This window comes from Cuculus canorus, chromosome 1, assembly GCF_017976375.1.
Source record: "Cuculus canorus isolate bCucCan1 chromosome 1, bCucCan1.pri, whole genome shotgun sequence".
In the NCBI taxonomy this organism is placed as follows: Eukaryota; Metazoa; Chordata; class Aves; order Cuculiformes; family Cuculidae; genus Cuculus; species Cuculus canorus.
Window position 1 is genome coordinate 165788171 of NC_071401.1, and position 19746 is coordinate 165807916.

The window sequence follows — 19746 nt, forward strand, 5'->3', positions numbered from 1 at the left end:
TTTTCTGGTAGGTGGTATGTGACGGTAAGGACATATGGAAATAAAAAAACCCAGATACTAAAGTGATGCATATTTAGCACAAGGAAAGAAGCTCATAAGGGACATCTACACTCAAATTGATTTTTACATTGGATAACTTCATAGCTAATAGAAATTAAACAGCCTAAATCCTGAAATTTAAGGTTAATGGAAACAGAGATTAGTTATAGATGTACTAGCTATAGAATAAGCGTAGGCAATAATTTCTATATTTCTCATTCATGGAAGTCCTCTAACTACAATACCTGAATTTAATTTTCTTACAAAACTACACTCTTAATTAAAAGTTCCTTACCCTCCACATAATCTATAATATTTGTACTAGGATATCTTCAATCTCATAAATATTTTATTATTTTTTTATTAGTATAAAAAATGTTTGCAACACTTAGATTTAGAAATATAACAGAAATGTGCTGGTTACAACTCCAATAAGAAAGTAGGCTATACTACTAAACGGAAAATTCATTGATGCAAGAATTTCATCTTGCAGTCAATACCCTCTATAACACAATTTATTTCACTGCATTTAATCTATGATAAAGGTCAGAGAAAGATGTTCTTGAACTTCCCTACTATATGCCAAAAAATGCTTTCTGCAGAAAACAAAATAATCCTTTAATGTGTGATGAACTTTATTTCCCATGGAAGTAGAGTTTGACTTCAACTGCTGAATTCTATGTTTTAATTTCATCTTGAGGTGATAAGCATATCACATTTTCTTATTCAAATGAAGTGAGTTTATAGTGTCTGTTACATTTCAACATCGATTGGATACACATTCTGTCTTCATTTGTCTGACATAATGAATTTAATGTTCAGGAGTCACGAAAGAAGAACTCAGATTTATATTATGTTTAAAAAACTATAAGTGTATTGCATTTCTTTGTTTGCACATATTTTATTCATATCTCAGCTCATAAATCTTCAAAAGAAAAAAGTTTACAATTCGCATTCGTTAGGACACTTGGACAAATTATACTCATGCTCAAAAAATTTTCAGCTTCATTAATTTTAAGAGTCACTTTGGAGTGCAGGAGATCAGATTTCCTTTCATTATTTACAATATGTTACAAACGTCTTAAAGTTCAGTCCAATTGGGAAATGTCATAGCAATGAATCTTGAGAGGTTTGAAGTTTCCTGAAACAGGTTTTTAAATCCTTTGTGAATTAGAGATGAGTTTGAAATCCTTTATCAAATTGAGGCAGCTGTATACTACTAACCATGATGCAGTTGTTAAAGTTTAGAAAGCAAAAAATTTCATTTTACTTAATCAATGAAGAAACTTCTTTAGCTACAGAGTAGCTGTGTGTAGAATAACAACCATGCTTGATTTCATCACTACCCCAAGACAGCAACAGCATTATCACATGTGAAATTCAGTTATCATTATCTCTGATTATTTGATCTAGACAGGTTTTGGCACTAGCTTTAAAAATAAATTCCTTTGCCGTTGTGTAGGACTAGGATATCAAACTTGTCAGAACCTGTCTACAGTTAACTGTAAGAAAAATAAAGGATGACCAAAAAAAATAGCATTACATACATATATTCTAGAAAAAAAAAATAAACAGATTTATTTTTTCAAATTAAACAGATTTGCTATAAGGTGAAGAATACCTGACTGCATATTTTACTAGCGTTCATAACAGAGGTTTATTACCAGTAAAAAATGAAGAGAAACAAAATACATATTAGGCAGGGGGAGTGTTTTGTACCATACATCCTTTTACAAATATTAGCATGTATGAATTAAGGGCAACATTCATTTGGGTAAATGGTATGCAAGATTCCTTGTTGCATGGAGCACCTATGTCTGCCTGCAGGATTATGCTTGGAACAGCAGCAAGAATTCCCATAAATTTTCCTGCATCAAGCTTAGACATCAAAACTTTATTTAGATAGTGAATGAGAATTGCAGATTTGTAGACCTTTACACACATATGAATATATATGAATATATATAAAGTGGCTATAAAATTAGAATCAAACAATCATAGAATATATGTAGGTTGTAAAGGGCTTCAACACGAACAAGTTCCTCACAGTCATGATTAGCTGAGTTTTGAATATCTGCAAGGATGGAGACTCTACAGCATCTCTGGACAACCTCTTCAAGCATGTGATCACACACAGTATTTTTTTCCTTGTGTATAGTTAGCATTTCCCATCTTCTAGCTTGTCTCCAGTTGCTGTTTCTTGTCCCTTTATTGAACCCCTCTGGGAGATATCTAGCAGATCAGGTAACAATATGGCCTCCCTTGAGACCTTCTTTCTTAGGCTGATCAGATGGAGCTCTCAAACTTGTATGACAGGTGCTCCAGGCCCCTCACCATCCCACCCACACCAGGGAAACCTTAAACTGGTCGCCATCCTCCAGATGGGATCTCACAAGTGCCGAAGAGAGGGAAAGGTTCACGTCCCTGTACCAGCTGGTGGAGTGCTTGCTGAACAGCTGAAGTCATGGAGGAGACACAGTACTCAAAACCCAGTATTTTTTGTCACATCTACATCTGATATGACTAATCTGCCTACCTTAAACAAAGCCAAGATATGCTAATTTAGCTACTAATGTCTACCATGTGCTTCATCTGTCAGCATATTCTATATTAACCTTTTATTTTCCAGTTTGGACTAATATTCTCAGACAGTAATATTATCTTTGTTCATACTGGCAATATGTTTTGAGGAGCTGTCTAGACCTCAGACTTTATAGTCATTATGTGAAAAAGTCTGTAGCCTCGGTCATTCCCTCTTTCATGATTGTTTATAATTATTGGACTAAAACGTCAATATATAATGAAATAGTTAATAAGTGCCTAATTGGCAACTAAAGAGTAGTTCTATGGGCTGAAAACTATTCTGTATAAATTTCCCAATTCCTTGGACAACAGCTACATGAACTCATCATTTTCTTTAGAAGATGAAAGGACTAGCTCTGTCTTTTATTTTCAAGTAAACAGAAAACGTATTAATCAATATTGGCGATACATAGTGTCAACACTTAAAAAACTACCAGAGAAAAAGCACTCAAATCAGCATATGTTTACTAAATAATAACACTATGAACAAAAGTAATTGCCAGCAAATCAGACTAATCAAGAATGCAAGGAAAGGTTTTACAAGAACCTGAAGAACACAGGTTTATGGGGAGGTTGCTCTATTACCTACTGCTTCTTACTTTGAACATTCTCTCTAGCAGGCTGCATGGCAAGAAGAAACAAGTTCATCTCTCTTGCAGTACTGCAGGAAAGCAGAATAACGACCAGATGAACCCATGAGCCAAATGATAGTGTTGGAATTGTATGCCTTATGTTATAATTGCCTTATGTCAGAAATTATTACCCCATACTAAGAAAGCCACATGGCTTTCACTTACATTCTAGCATAGCAGGAACAGTACTACATAGACATACCTGATTTTTCTTAGCCTGCAAACACCATAACACAATTGAAGTAAAGTACCAAAATGAAAATAAAGGATCAGATGGAGCAATTCTCATTGAAGAATTTCAGTCCAAATACTAAAACCTGAGCCCTAGCAGGTGAGTCTATGTTCTATTGTTTTTTATCAATGGAATATAGAGGGAATACAAGAAAACCATCCTGAATTACCTAGACTGTAAAAGTATGAGAGCAGACTATGTTTCTGTAGTGTACTGAAAAACTGCTAGTACATGAGATGAAAAAAAAGTACTGTCTGTAACTACAGGTGAAATGGGATCCTCAATGGGAATTATAGGTGGATAAAACAAGAATTAACAAGTGACATACAATACACACTGGCAAGTAGGTTTATAATCTTATCTGTTTTATTTCTTTACTTGAATCTGTGTGTGTGAATGTGTCTGATTAAAAAACAACTCAGCATCTCATATACCACTTTCTGGCATCTGTGAAACACCTGTGGTCCACATGCTGCAAGATGAGAAACACTGGAATAGCTCAAAGACATGATCACCAGACAGGAGAGAAGGAATCAGTACAAATATGACTGAGTAGGAGATAAAGTGGCAAAGGGCAAAGTTCAAAAGAAAGGAAAGGAAGAAAGAGAAGTATTAAAACATTGGTCAAGAAATGCCAATGAAAAGAAATATGCTCAGGCTAATCACAGATTAGTGGAAACCTGGTAGAACAGGGGAAAAGCTCTATTCTTAGCAAAAGACTTACCAGGAAAAAAAAAGTTATCTGCACAAAACCGAAGCAGAAACTTTCCTAAAGATGTTTATTTTTCATTTTCTAAGTCATCTCCACATGAAGTGAACCCTTATGACATCATTGCCAGCCATGAGATATATCAAAGCTTTAGGCACACTACCTCATCTGCAAGTGTGCATGTGCTAATTGGGCAGCTGGCTTCTGTTAGACTACATAAAACAGTGTAGGGTTTCTTGCCTTAAAGAATCTTTCAGAGTATCTGCCTCTTGCAATTAGTTTTCGCAAAACTTGAAGAGTTCGTCTCTAAACTTTGACTTTCTCTATTAAACTAGGCAAAACATTAAAAAATTATTAGGAAGTGGGGAAGAAATTGAGCATTTCTCATAGAAAGCAGCGAAGTAATACTTGTTCTCTTTGGAAAACAGAGGTGCTTTTTGAGGGGAAAATAAACTACAAATAACTTATTTGGGGTATCTTAGATATCAATTAAATATTTTTCAGTGTTCGTAAATGAATATCAACTTTTGGAAGATAAGACAGTGTAAAGGCTGTAGTGTAAAGTAGGTAAGATGACCAAGGATAATGAGATTCATGAATGAATAACTGATTAGTTTCAGAAAGGAGTGTATAAGTCTGTGCCTCTGGGCATACTAAATTGAATTTACATACATTTCTGCTTTACACAGTTGGAAGTCCACATTAGCACAAAAATTGGTATTATATAGGTGGTATTTTCAGATGAACAAATTATTTTTGTAAACCCGAAGCTGTATTGTAATGATACTTGGGTTGAAGTTGGAAATCAATCATGAGATTTCATATAATATCTCATAAATCCTATCAAATCTCATTGCTGCAAAAGTAGACAGTGCATTGCTACAAAAATACATATCTATGTTACTAAAGCTGGTCCATATTGGACCACTGAAGAGCTGTCACCTGCGTGATCTAGCACTGAACTAGAAGGTAACATCAACAAAACTCTTCTAGGGCTTCCCAAATCAGCTCACTAATCTTTACCAAATTAAATCAACATGGAAAAAAAAAAAAAAAGAGCAATAACAGCATCACCTTTGCTTTTCTTTCAGCAAGTTCTTTCAAGCAAGTTCTATCAAAGTCATATATTCGTAATGTCTTTGTATTGTAAAGCACACAATATTGCAACAAGAGTTTGTCATTAACTTTTAAATTAAGTTGCAGTTAAGAAAATAAGCTAAATTGTACTAAATGTTGACATTTTCTAATTTTCTGCATTTCTAATGGACTACTGTTACAGAGTAGCAGGGTTTTAGAAAACATGAAGAAAATACTAAAACAGTAGGTGAACTGTAAACTGAAGAACCGCTTGTGTGGGTGATTTGTGATCATTGTGCAACACAAAGGTTTGACATAGATGGTGCTGCTCAGGGAACAAGTAATGAATGAAGTAGACATCTGACAAATTTCTAGGCCCTGGGATACTTCTGATCACAAGAAGAATGTTCAGTTATGTGTCAGTGAATCTAAAATTTTACTGACTAAATTAGGCAATACAAGTAATAAGCAGCACTTCGAGGCTGCTCCAGATGTGTTCTCCGGTAACATTTAGACATAGGAGACCCAAAGCTAGGAAAGAAACAGTGAGTGTGTGGGTCATGACCCTGATCAAAATGATCAGGGAAAGAGGATCTCTTCTCACATGCTGTTGCTGATCCATCTAGTCATTCTTACTAGAACATAACCAAATTGTTATGCCCCCCAAAATCAATGGACTTTGTACAGCGTCAGGAGGCAAACCACGGAGCTCCAACCTATGTAGCTTTAAGCCACTGCCCAGAAAGTTTGTCAGGCTCAAGTATTCTTCACTCTTGAGAATTTTTAATGTCCTTCTGATTTTTTTGACCAAAGGAAAAACCAGCAGTTGTTCTGAGGTCTCTTCAAAATATGAAGAATAAAAGAATCACATCACAGCTGAGGTTAGAAAGGCTGTCCAGAGGTCCAACCAACCTTCTCAAGCAGGGCCACATGAACCCGGTTGCACAGGACCGTGTCCAGATGATTTTTCAATATCTCCAAGAGGGAAGATTCGACAACATCTCTGGGCAGCCTGTGTCAGTGCTCAGTCACCCTCATGGTGTTTCTTGACATCTAAAGAGAACATCCTGTGTATTAATTTGTGCCCCCTGCCTCTGGTCTTGTTGCTGGTCACAGCTGAAAAGAGCCTGGCTCTGTTTTCTATGCATCTTCCCTTCAGGTATTCACACACTTTAATGAGTTTTTCCCCTGAACCTTGTCTTCCCCAGGCTGAGCAGTCCCAACTTTCTCAGCTTTTCCTCATAGCAGAGGTGCTCTAGTCCTTTAATCATTCTGATGGCTCCTCATTCAACTCTTTCCAGTATGTCCATGTTTCTCCTGTACTGAAAAGTCTAGAACTGGGCATAGTACTCCAGCTATGGCCTCATCGGTGCTGAGATTCTCCTGACAGTCCTGCCTGCTACACTGATCTTTTAGGTAAACATTGTAATCTCCACTTTGTAATCAATTTAATATATTGTAGAAATACTTCCAATAATTTCTTATTACTGTGGAACGAGTAGAAGAGTATTTCTTTTTTTAAATGCATTCGTGTTTATGATGGCTCAGTAAAGACAACATTGTGGTGCTTTTATTGGTGGAGGTAGAAACATTCCATAGAATTACAGATTCATACTGTGACTGGGTTGGAAGGGACCTTTAAAGATCATCTAGTCAAAATCCCATGCTATGGTCAGAGACTTTTTTGATAGATCAGGTTGATCAAAGCCCTATCCAGCCTGATCTTGAATAGTTCCAGGGATATGGAACACTCACAGTTTCTTTGGGCAACTGTTCCAGTGCCTCATCATGCTTAATAAAAAAAGAATTTCTTATGCCTAATCTAAATCTACTGTCTCTCGATTTAAATATGCTACTCAATCTCCTGTCACTACAGTCCTTGGTAAAAAAGTCTTTCTCTGTCTTTCTCATAAGCCCCCTTTGAGTATCAAAAGGCTGCAGTAAGGTATCCCTGAAGGTTTTTCTTTTCCATGCTAAACAGCCCAACTCTTTCAGTCTGTCTTCCATAGTGTTGCATTCTTTTGACCATTTTTGTGGCTCTCCTCTGGACCTGCTCCAACAGGTCCACGTCTTTCCTGTGCTGCAGACTCCAAAGCAGGATGTGGTACACTAGGTGGGGTCTCATGAGAAACTAGTACAGAGGCAGAATCACCTCCCTCAGTCTCCTAACCACGTGGGTGGTTTTGTTTTTTTAATGCAATCTAGGATATGATTGGCTTTCTGGGCTGGAAATAGTCTTTTGGTCAATAAAAAACCTGAAGAGGAAATCAATGAGGAGTTAAAAAAAGTCAGTTCGATCTCTCTAATTCTCAAGAATCTCAGAATCTAAAGTGACAAATTTTGCCCATAGGTGCAGGACCACAGATACTGAGGAAATGCATGCAATGGCACTGGCCAGAACAGCATGAATCAGACTGCAAAAGTGGCTTCATATTGCATACACAGGATGCTACCTTTCGGAGTCTGTAACTTTAAAAAGACAAAGTTGAATGAAGCAAAAAGTCATGTATTTTTCCTTTTTCACCAGGCACCAATTTGTTCGTACTTAAACCCAGAGAAACTTTAGAAGGCATTCCTATTAGTATCCCCAGCCAATTTCTCTTTCTGATGAGACAAGTATCTTTTAAGACATCTTTGCATTTAGTTAAGACTTACAGGCTTTTCTCTGACAACAGTCAGTTGAGGAAATGTATGAGAAATAACGGTGTTTCCTGTGTACCAGAGGTCTCAGTCTATAGACGGCTACTATAATCACAAATCTTTAGCAAGGGAAAGATGCTACACCAAAAGTCCTCAAACTGTCTTCATTTTCTCTGTCCTTCATAGACTAACTTTATTAGCTCCTTTCAACACTAAGGAGTAGTAAAGTAGACATACAGGTAAGGAAGACAGAATAGGGTAGGATAACTTAATGTCAAATATACTATTAAAAACATATTTTTCTTTTTTAAGCAAGGACTAAAAGTGGAATCAGATCATTAAAAGAATGAGGAAGAACTATATACTCTGAGTAACACTTCTCTTTGGGCATAAGGTCAAGATCAAATGGCATATTTTAAACAGTAAGTTTAAGTATTAGACCACAAACAATACAGGTGACTAGTCACCAACGATGACTGCCTATGCTGAATGCCCTATCTGTATCAGAGTCTTCAAGTGATTGTCAAGGAATGATATGCTGAGCAGAGACCCACATCAGGCTGCCTACAAACAGCACCGTATCTACATGTGGAGCAGACACAGTCTGTGCTTTACATCGCTATTGTAGTTCCTAATCATCCTGAGCAGAACAAAACAGGTATTGGAGTATGCAGTGGCACCTGATCTTTCTTTCAGAGGGGAATGCAAAGGTCTGGGATTCTCATCACAAAGTGAAAATAAAGCATGGTCATGATGGGCACACAAAGCCTTTGATGTCCACGATGGAATGCATCTGCTTTGTAGTACGTTCTTTGGAACATAACTGCTCTGGTTCTGCAGCCACCTTCCTGAATTCTTTTATTATTTTTTATTAAGCCATCGCTGAATAAAATTAAAAAATAACTGAGCATTTTTCACTCATAAGAGTACTACAAAGCGATCACACTGCTTAATTTCCCACAGAGCCAGCATGCCTATATTCCTGTATTTTTGTGGCTGTTCCAGATTCAACTGGCTGGGTGAGAAGAGCCCTGTCTCGCCCTTTGTCTGCTGCTCAGGGTTTGTGATACGAACTTCTAAAGGCAATGACACAGGTTTCAAATCCTTAAGACTAAATGTTTCCTAGAACTCAAATATTTAACGAATGATTCAATTTCAAGATTCTTGTTTTCATCCTGTTTAATGTAGGAGTGGAGCTGCTTAAAACCTTTTATGTCAAATAAAGTATATGATCCCTATAGAGCACATTATAGTGACAAAATAAACTAAAAAATAAATAAATAAAAAAGTATGTATCCTTTATTGTAAATGGAATGCTGAATAAAAAGGCAGATTAAAAGTAATCTATCTAGTGCAACTAAATAACTGAAAATGAGTAAGGATGTCCTGGAAGGAAGTATGATTCTAGTGGAAACACAGAGATTTTTAGACTCTGAATGCATCTGAAGGTATGGAGCAGGTGGGACCTAGTCAATTATCTCCTATTATCTGCATGATTAAGTACAGTTATACATATCAATGATATTATAATTGTCACAGACTTCTGTGATTATTGAATTTTTGAAACTCTTAGCAAAGTCAGTCTGATCATTAATTTTAGTGTAGCTCTTCTGGAGCTCAGACAGCCTACTGCACCTCCAACGTGAAACATTGCCAGCCCCAGGAGGGAATTCACTGCAAGTGTGCAAGAAATGGATACCTCCTCTCTCTGTCACAGGAAGGAAGTTAACAAGCCTACTGAGGATTTGGGTCTGCTTATTCTCTTGTCAACTTCTAATTTAGAAGCAACCTTAAGGTCTCTGCCAGATACCAGAATGAACCAATTACCCAACTGGGAATGAAACACTTACCTCTTAGAAATTTTTGCTTAAGCTGGACAAAGAAGTTAATCTTTTTAGAGAGCTACAGCATTCAGAAGATTTACCTGTTCTGGAAATATTTCAATGAATTACTATTCATTAGTAAATATTAGAAAATGATTAGAAATATTACTATGAATTACTATTACTATTGATTCTGAGACCCCATAGAAAATGATTTGTTAGAGAGGATACTTCAAGGTCTTACTAAATCGTATTCATGCCAGCTAATTTAGTAAATAGGAAAAACTAACTGTAAAATTTTACTATATAAACTAGAGGTATAATTACACCCGAAACACTAGCATGTTTCTGGACATGTTTTAGACTATGCCTTCCTAACTCAGTGTCCCTGAACTCTGTCACCTCTGTAGCTCATTCTAAATTGCTGTTCTAAAATCTGCAAATTTCCAGCTGCTTCCCAGCACCCTATGGAAGAAGACGGATCCATTCTCCAGTGATATGCTCAGCTGATGAACATTTTCAGAGTTTTGGTGGTACAGTTCTGATGTCCATACATTTAAACGCAATAACATTGTTTGCTTGCTTGAGAAAATAGGCTTACTTTTCATCCCCTCATAATAACTTTTGAATGTAGCAGTAGACAACCGAAGTTAGACACCTTGGGAACAATTCTCTAGTGCTAATTAGAGCAGAACAGAGTAACCCATCTTTTACTCCCTGTGCTCCGTGTTGGAGGAAGCTGGAAGAGCCAGTGATAAAACACAGCTCTCCTGGTACGGTAGTGATAGTACTTGATTCTAACTAGTTGGCACAAGGCAGCACTTGTTAGTCCTGCAGGGAGAAGAATGGCTTAATTTTACAAGCATATGGAGAGATAACAAGAAATCTTAGCATAAATCATTTAAAAGTTAATTAATTAAGGGACATAAACCCATAGGAAATCAAGCACTGTTTCCAGGGATTATTAATATACTTAGCTGTTGCTGTTGTTTTTTTGCTCCCCATGGTTCTATAAGAATTATAAGATGAAATAATGAAGCAAGATAGTGTAATTCCTACTGTTCTTTACACATTGGTTACAGCAGCAGTCATGAGAGCAGTAGCATTAAATAGGCTTCTTAATAATTTTGAGGATATTGGGCATGGTAAGATTCAGACACGCTTTCAGAGAGAAAGAAAATTCAGGGACTCTAAGCATTTTACCATTATTAACTTGAGAAGAATTCTTCCCCAATATTAGTTTTCAAAGTACATAATATTTTTCAGGTTTAAAAATTAAATCAAACCTGATACAGCACATTTTAGGAACTGGGTTTGGAAGAAAAATAGGTTTGGAAGTAAATAATTCCTTCTCAGAAGTGAGACAGTGTTTCTGAAATGTTTTGATAAAAATTGGAAATTGCATTTTGCTAATTAGCAACAACTTGAATTCCTTTGTTTAAAACCCCTGTACAGCTGTTTCCTCTTTCATTCAACTTTACTTTCCGGAGATGCCACTAAATGTCCTTCTGTTTTGCCATAGGATTGCAGTTGACTTTCTAGAAACAAGATCAAAACAATTTGCTCCCTTTTCTCCGAAAGAATATTAGTAAAAAAGTCCATAGACACTAAAAAAGAATAAATCTAACCTATTAAAATCTTTCACCAGTTAAAGTCATGACCTCTTTGTGCTGTTATTTTCTGTCTGGTTACTGATACGTAGAATCCAGATGTCTGTTCTGCCTTTACAACTGAAAACAAGGGTAACTGAGAGAATGGCTTCAACACACCCCTTGTCAGTGTACAGACCATTAGCAATACTATAAATAGCATGATCAAATCCCAGATTGCAGATTCAGTCATAAAAGTGTCTACATTTCATGCTGATTCAGAGGGGCCGCAGCATTAACGGCAGTCATCAAGGAATGTGACATCGCCACAGTATTTTCTACAGCTCACTGGTCTGGTGACAGGACGATTGTTAAAAATTAATGGGGACCATCAGATGTGGATAAGTGCAGCTTGGCAACTATGAAAGACATACTTCCCAGCTGCGAGTGATAACGTAATATTATTCTATGCTAAATTGTAATAGATTATTTAGATTATGTTTCATTTAAGAAGTAGTAAGTCTTCTTACTCTTTGAAAATTTGACCACAATATTTTATTTAATTGTTGAGTTTATAAGTCAGTGAATAGAGGGAGAGAAATATTTTCACATTGTTTTCTGTATTTTCTCTGTTAAAAGTATACTTCTACCTTCTGTTTATCCATTAGAATCGTTCAGTTCCTAATTAAGTAACTATCTAAGAAAATAAAAATCCTAAAATTCAAAGTTTATATAGAGATTGATTACGATAGTTAATAAGTGAAACATCAATATGTTGTATGCAGTAATTTCTAGCTTCGTGTCTGGATTTGTAAGGAATAACACAATCTTCTTATCTAATGTGTCTATATTGTTAAACTGAAACAAAATATTTCAACCAAAATCATGGGCCTGAGGAAGGATTTACTGGATTAAATTCTATGGGTTGCTTTGTGCATAGGGGAAGAGTATGTTATTACACTATTCAATATATTGCTTAGGAACTCCTGCACAGAGGCTGATCTAAAAGGACGGACTGACAACTGGAAGGACAGGCTATCTGCCCAACGTCCATGTTTAAAAACTCTTTTTTAACATTATAGACACAGACCATTTGCTCTGAAATTATGATCCAACACACCTAGTGCTGTTGTCAAAGAATGAAACTAGACAAGTGACACTTCTTTGCCCATACTTCAGACTGAGGAGTCCCTAATATTACTGCAGGGACTCGAACTCTGGGATGAGAAAAAAATGTGTGCTGTCTTTGTCTTTCAGAGACAAAAATCCAATCAAATTTAGCCACGTTGAAATGCTTTGAAAATACGCAGTGTATACGAGCAATAGCTAGAGCCTGCAATGATTCTGGGAGCAGGTAAACAAACAGTCAGGCACAGGAATAGGAAGAGTTTTAAACATAGGAGACAATTCTTGAATGAATGTAAACGATGGAGCACACTTCTTCCCGTTGCCAGCCATGGATTTACACTTCCCAGACCTGTACATTTCCTGACTGCCAGCAAATACCTGTAGAACATCAAAGTCTCGGGCCATGTGCTCTGGTCATCACCCCTGTAGCTGCAGAGATAAGGTTCAGAGTCCAGCTATGACTGGCAGAAATAAATAACTGACTCCAACATGCAGCAAATAATAAATAGACAAACAAAAAAATACACCCATCATTACTGGTGGAATTCACTGCTACTAAGAAATCTTTAGGATCATATTTAAAAGTCTAGAAGTTAGATGCATGATAGAAAGCATTCAGAGAAGTTGTCTGTATGGAGTGAATTTGACCCCTCCACAAAGAGATTCATCTCACCTGTCTGAAATAATTATCTTAAGGATTAAGTTAAACTGTTTTGGAGATGTCTCCTTCTCTTCACAGTTTATAAGAGGAAGCTTCCAGATTGAAATTAGCCAAAATTATCACCCTCACTAAACCATACAGAATTAACTCTATGCACTCAGAGCATAACATCCCTTTATTTCTATAATCGTACATTTCCACAAAAAGCATCATGTAGGCAAGAGATCTAAACTGAGGTTGCAAAACTACCTTAAATCTGAGTTGTAGGTCCTTGAATACAATCTTCTTTTAGTACAATCATTAATGTGTATCATTTAAGATTCAAAGCAAAACAAAGTAAAACAAAAACCCAGAAAACAAAAAAGTTGTCAGTGTCTGTACTGTGTGACAGATGTGTGATCTACATTACTGGTCCTTTAATCATCCAGGCAGGTGTCCTGTTGGAGGATATCCAAGACATACTCCGTGTTTGTACATCTGGATATCTGTATTTCTTTCCAAAGAAAAACAATGACTTGAAGTGATGGATGCTGATCAGCACCTCACATTTTCCACATTAGAAATACTCTTTCTAATCTTTGCTACCTTTGGCTTTATTAACACAGAAATAAAGACAGAAAAAAACCCCTCCTTATGATTATATAAGTGAAAGGCATATTTTTTTTTTCCTCTTGTATTGGCTAACGGTATGTAAGGAGAGAAAAGACAGGGGAATAGAGTAGACTCCTGACTCTCCTTCTCTGGCACCCTTACACATAGAGGAGCTCATTGATGGACAAGAAGGAGGGTTGCAGTGCAAGGTTTTGTGGCCGTTTTTATAATTTGGAAGTTCCTAGAGGAGCCTCCTTGTAATCTATCCTAGATAAACCAAAAATCTTATCCTTGAACCAAAGCCTGGAGTGTGAAGGAACTCTTGTCTCCTGTACTTATTGTAAACTGTATACAGAAGAAAATTTGCTATTATAATCCTAGTTTAATTTGTATTTTCTAAGCATAGTTTTCCTTTGACAGTTATAGGGGAAGAAGAATTACTTTTAGTTCATGTTTTTACTGCTGGTTATATGGATACTTTTTCAGCAATTGGTGCAATTATTGTATTATTGCTTAGCTAACACTTCTATTTGCTTCAAGAAATAGCAAAAGCATTGAATTTTTATTAAAAAAGAAAATCTTTTTTTGTCACTTTACTCAAAATTACCTGACAAGCGAAGTGAGTATCTCATGTAGGAGGAATGACTCAAATCTTCATTGTAAGTGTTGTTACCTGATGCCATTGTGAAAAAGTATGAATTGACTCATTCATAGGATATCAGACAAACAAAATGGCCTGTTCTTACAATCAAGCAACCTGATGTTAATTTTTCCTTTAACATGGTAAGCCATTGACTTCACATATGGACTTCACAGAATATAATCTGTGGACATAATGTGTCATCCAAGCACAGGAAAAGAAGGACTCTTTCCTAGACCAATGGTCAATCTGCTATGCAGTCCATGTGCTACTATTATCATAGTTTTCTTTATTATTTTAAAGAAAAAATAATGGTTAGATTACTATTGTTATTCAAGAAACATGGTTTTCTTCAATTTAAGCTGAACTTAGTTACTGATTGAAAATAAGCACAAAAATCCACCCACATTTTTCCTATAAAATGTTCTTCCAGAAATGTTTTTTCTTCCTTTTGAAAGATTTAACTAAACTAGAAAGTCTAATTTCCTGTAAGAAGTTGATCGCTATCTGTATTATAACATTAGGTTTCCTTGTCTTGGCTAGGTCTAAGGTTACTACCTGATAAAGCAATGTACGTTAGTACTTAAAAGGACTTACACATTAAAAATATCCAAAAGATGCTTTGGATCAGAATATTGTGAGTGTGTTGCAAATCAACACTAAATCTACATTAGACCTATCATCCTGTATTTCAGCAGAAATAACTGATGATTTGTTCATGTGTGGATTTGGCTAAATTGAGTAAGAACAGAAGTATTGTGAGGTCTGACATGAAACCTAGCAATGAAGCACTGATAAATGACATGGGCCTATGTAATGTGTAGATATGTAAAACTGAGAGAGAAGTCCAAATACTTCTATTTTTTTAATTAAAAAAAAATAAGGACATAAGTACAAGCCTGGCATAAAATAAATTTTAGTTGAGTTTGATAATGATGTAAGCAAGAAGGCAAAATCAGTAAAATGTCAAATACTACTTCACATCACAGGTCATAGTCTTCTCACCTTTGAGGTGGAATATCTGCCTTTTGCCAGCAAAAAGGCAACAAACCATAATGATGGTTTCACCTTAATAAAAATGCATTGTTCCAACTTCAGCTGTGTTACAGATAATGGCATTTAATAGAAGCTTGGTATTGTTCGTGCCATATTAAATTCCAGAGCTGAATTAAAAATGGTAAATACCAAGAGCTGCATAGACAAGACTGGACTAGTAAAAAGTACCAAAGTATAATACAGCTGAGAAACCCTACTGTCTTAAGCTGAAAATAACTATTATTCTTCTGACAGTGATTTGAGTAGACCTAGTCGTAGCTAGGCTGAATGACAATATATCTCAATTTTACAAGCACTTTTAGTAATCCCTGTACAAGTCATTATTTAAAACTTTGTATTGCATGACCATGGGTTGCTGAGTTAAAGGCAGAGAATTCTTAAGTGGCCTAAGTATTTAGTGAATTCTAATCATTATAAAATAAATGTCATCACGATTTTAAATTAACTGGAGTCTGCTATTTATTATTTCCTATTAGGTACACTACTTGACTAGTTAAACTGGTTATTGGATTCTTCATACAGCAGTCCCCGAACTCCCTCAGTCAATTAAATCCTTTATTGCATCTGATTTGTCAATGTCAGTGTCACTTCTAATCTCTTAAATCCACGTCGTTTCAGAAGCATTAAATGTACTCATTCTGTTGCAAAACTAGCGAGTCACACAGACAGAATCCTTCCGCTTTTCCTCTTCCCTCTATTCAAACCACAAAGCTGACAACAACGTAAAAGATATAAACACTTCTTCAGCCTCTGTGCATACACTCATATAGCTACAGAATAAGGCAGTGTTTAATACGAGCTATGGAATGCAAAAGGAAAAAAACATACAAACAAACAAACAATGTTGTGTTTTGCTCCTAGCATATTGTACATTAAACACTTCTAATCTTTTACTCACTTTCTTCTCACCTTAAATTATGGAAATTAGCAGAACAAAGTAACTATAACTAATTCCAGAGCTAGAAACTCGAACATCTTGGTATTAATCCTCAGGGGGTTGATTTATATCTGCAAAAGTATTTCAGAACATTTTTTTAAAAGTTGTTACAACGTTAAATTCCCTCTTCCTAAAATCTCCTCATTTCTCTGTTCATCAACACAAGCTAGATTTCAAAGGAAAAATACAGGTGTGAAGGAAAGGATAAATACAAGTATTAAGTTACTGTTCTGTGCAATCGTCTTGCCAACCTGATAACTCTGTAGCTCACCTGAGGAGCAGCATAAACATGCAGGCTATTTATTTCCATATCGTAGAGTTTGCCAGACACAGGCTTGTTTTCCCTTTAAAAAAATTCCCTTTCTAAAGGATCTCTTTTTTTTTTTTTCCAGTAAACGCCACTCTCTACGTATTACAGCCCTATAAGCCTCTGAACTAGGAAGGCGATTCCCTTCGCAGGTTAAGCGCATCACCTTTATTCTGAAAGAGAAGGTAAACCAGACCAGACTCTTACCAGACACAAGGAAAACAATTGCTTCAGCTAGATTCAGCAGTGCTGAGTGCAGGCAGGCAGCTGGAGCGGTCCTTGGGCCTCACACAAAAGCGAGATAATTGGCTCTCAAGGAAGAGCTGTAAACATCCATCACGGCGGGGCTGGAGCGGCGGGAGCTGCCCCGGCCGGGCTGGGCGCTCCCGTGCAGGATGATGTCAGACACATCAGCCGGGCGTGCTCTCATTGGCTTCCCTCACCTGGAATCATACCTTAACCCTAAACTGCCAGCCACGGATTGAAACCGGGCTCTCTAATCATTATACACACACACACATACACACACACAAACACAGTTGGGGGGGGTGGAGGTGTTTCTTCTGTTTCCTTTCACTCTTGTTTTTTCTTTTCCCTTTTTCCTTTTCTCCTTTCCCTTTTCCTGTTTTTCCTTTTCCCTTTTTTATTTTTCCTTTTGCCTTTTCCCTTTTCCTTTTCTTTTTTCTTTTCTTTTTTCTTTATCTCTTTCTCCTTTCCCCTTCTCCCTTTTTGTTTTCCTTTTCCCCTTCTCCGTTCTCCCTTCTCCCTTTTCCCTTTTTTCTTTTTTTTTTTTTTTTTTTTTTCCTTTTTTGTAGAATCATAGAATCACAAGGTTGGAAAGGACCCACTGGATCATCGAGTCCAACTGTTCCTAACACTCCCTTAAATCATGTCCCTAAGCACTTCATCAACCCGTTCCTTGAACACCTACAGGGAAAGCGACTCAACCACCTCCCTGGGCAGCCTCTGCCAGTGCTCAATGACTCTTTCTGTGAAGAATTTTTTTCTGATATCCAGCCTGAACCTCCCCTGGCGGAGCTTCAGGCCATTCCCCCTTGTCCTGTCCTCTGTCACTCGGGAGAAGTGGCCAGCTCCCTCCTCTCCACAACCTCCTTTCAGGTAGTTGTAGAAAGCAATAAGGTCTCCCCTCAGCCTCTTCTTCTCCAGGCTAAACAACCCCAGCTCTCTCAGCCGCTCCTCATAAGAATTGTTCTCCAGCCCCCTCACCAGCTTCGTTGCTCTTCTCTGGAAACACTCCAGAGCCTCAACATCCTTCTTGTGGTGAGGGGCCCAGAACTGAACACAGTACTCAAGGTGCGGTCTCACCAGTGCCGAGTACAGAGGGAGAATAACCTCCCTGGACCTGCTGGTCACACCGTTTCTGATACAAGCCAAGATGCCGTTGGCCTTCTTGGCCACCTGGGCACACTGCTGGCTCGTGTTCAGTTGGCTGTCAACCAACACCCCCAGGTCCTTCTCCTCCGTGCAGCTCTCCAGCCTCTCTTCTCCCAGCCTGTAGTGCTGCATAGGGTTGTTGTGCCCCAAGTGCAGGACCCGACATTTGGCCTTGTTAAACCTCATGCCATTGGTCTCAGCCCATCGATCCAGCCTGTTCAGATCCCTTTGCAGAGCCTCCCTACCCTCCAGCAGATCCAAGCTTCCACCCAGCTTAGTGTCATCCGCAAACCTGCTGAGGGTGCAAGTGCAAGTTTTTACTACTTTTTTTTTCCTAGGGGAAAACTGAGTAAGAAGCTTCTGCTTTAGGGACCAGGAGTGGCAGGTGGTTGTGTTTAGCAACTGAATGTAGCAATTAAAAAAAAATCTTAGAACTAATTTGCCTAAATTATTAAGCAAGACCCTCAGGTATCTGCATTTTCATAATCTGTTTACTAAATGACAGTAATCACCAAAATAATGTACAGAAGAGGTATTAAAGGAAAGGTTAATGCATGCACCACCTGAGGAACTCACTTTTTAAATGATTTTGCATTGCCTCCTCCTAAAGTGGGATCAACAAAGGCACACACTGAAAGTGAATAAATGCAAGAACATTGTACTGTTGCAATAGCAAGTTGATTGTTGTGTCTTTTTAAGTATTTAAAACTAACAACAAAAGTAAAGAGATGCACAAATGTACATGCACAATTATTCTTTGAATGCTAAGTAGCAGCCCAGACATTCTGTAGTAAATGAGGCATGAAACAAACTGCCAAATGTATGATATCCAAAATATAGTGGCACTAAGTATTTTCCTATATTATAGGCAATATCATAAATCATGTGAACTTATCTGAATTACTCCAAATCAGTGCTTAAAGAATTGCTTTTTCCATAAATGAGTATTCTGATCTCTCACCTTTAAGACACCAAAAGTCCTATTATTCTATGGAAAAACACAAAAAATCTTATCTAACACATGTTGTATTTGTATCTGTTGTTCTCCATCACCTTTTCTTCCATTTATGGAGACTAAATTTTCTTTCTTCAAAAAAAAAAGTATTATTTTTAAAAATTGTCTTACTCAGTTTACTCTCTAAGAAAAAAGCAAAAACAGAGAACCAACCTCACTAAGGCAAATACACAGAAAAAAAAAGAAATATAATGAAACACGGTTTAGCTTAATATATAAGACACAAAACACAAGATATCTAGCATAAACTTGATAAACAGCTCTGCCATTTCTTTGTGTTTTTTTCACAAAATTATAGAGATTTAGGAGATTAAATTCTGGTGACTTAATAAAGAGCAGTTCTGTGTGGGGATCTGGAAGCTAACCTATTAGTCAAAATGTTCTTTAGACCAAAATGAAAGCCTCTGTTCAATTATTTTTTCTCAGAAGATATGGAACTTCAGCTGGAAATTTATATTAAAAAAAAGACTCATTGCCATGCAAAGTGACAAAACTGGATTACAGATCCGAAAATATGAATTTGGACAGTGGGAACGCCAGCTTTGTTTTTGTATGATTGATGATAAATGTAAGACATAGCAATTGCTAAGAAGACAGGAATCATGGGTAAAAGAATTATTGATGAGATAAAATATGCTTAAAGGTATCATATATATGAGTTATATTCTCCTGAAAATTTAGTGCTCTAAATA

General features: G+C 36.9%; 1 protein-coding gene across 3 annotated transcripts in view; it reads right to left on the reverse strand.

The window, feature by feature from the left end:
- Positions 1-19746, reverse strand: part of MGAT4C (MGAT4 family member C) — a 360468-nt gene that overhangs the window by 127245 nt on the left and 213477 nt on the right. The window contains exon 1 of one of the 3 annotated variants that reach the window (XM_054057036.1): positions 16852-16979. The exons of the other annotated variants lie outside the window; for them this stretch is intronic. The gene's annotated coding sequence lies outside the window, so the exon portion shown is untranslated. Of the gene's footprint in view, positions 1-16851; positions 16980-19746 lie in introns of those variants that run through there. 3 annotated transcript variants of the gene reach the window in all.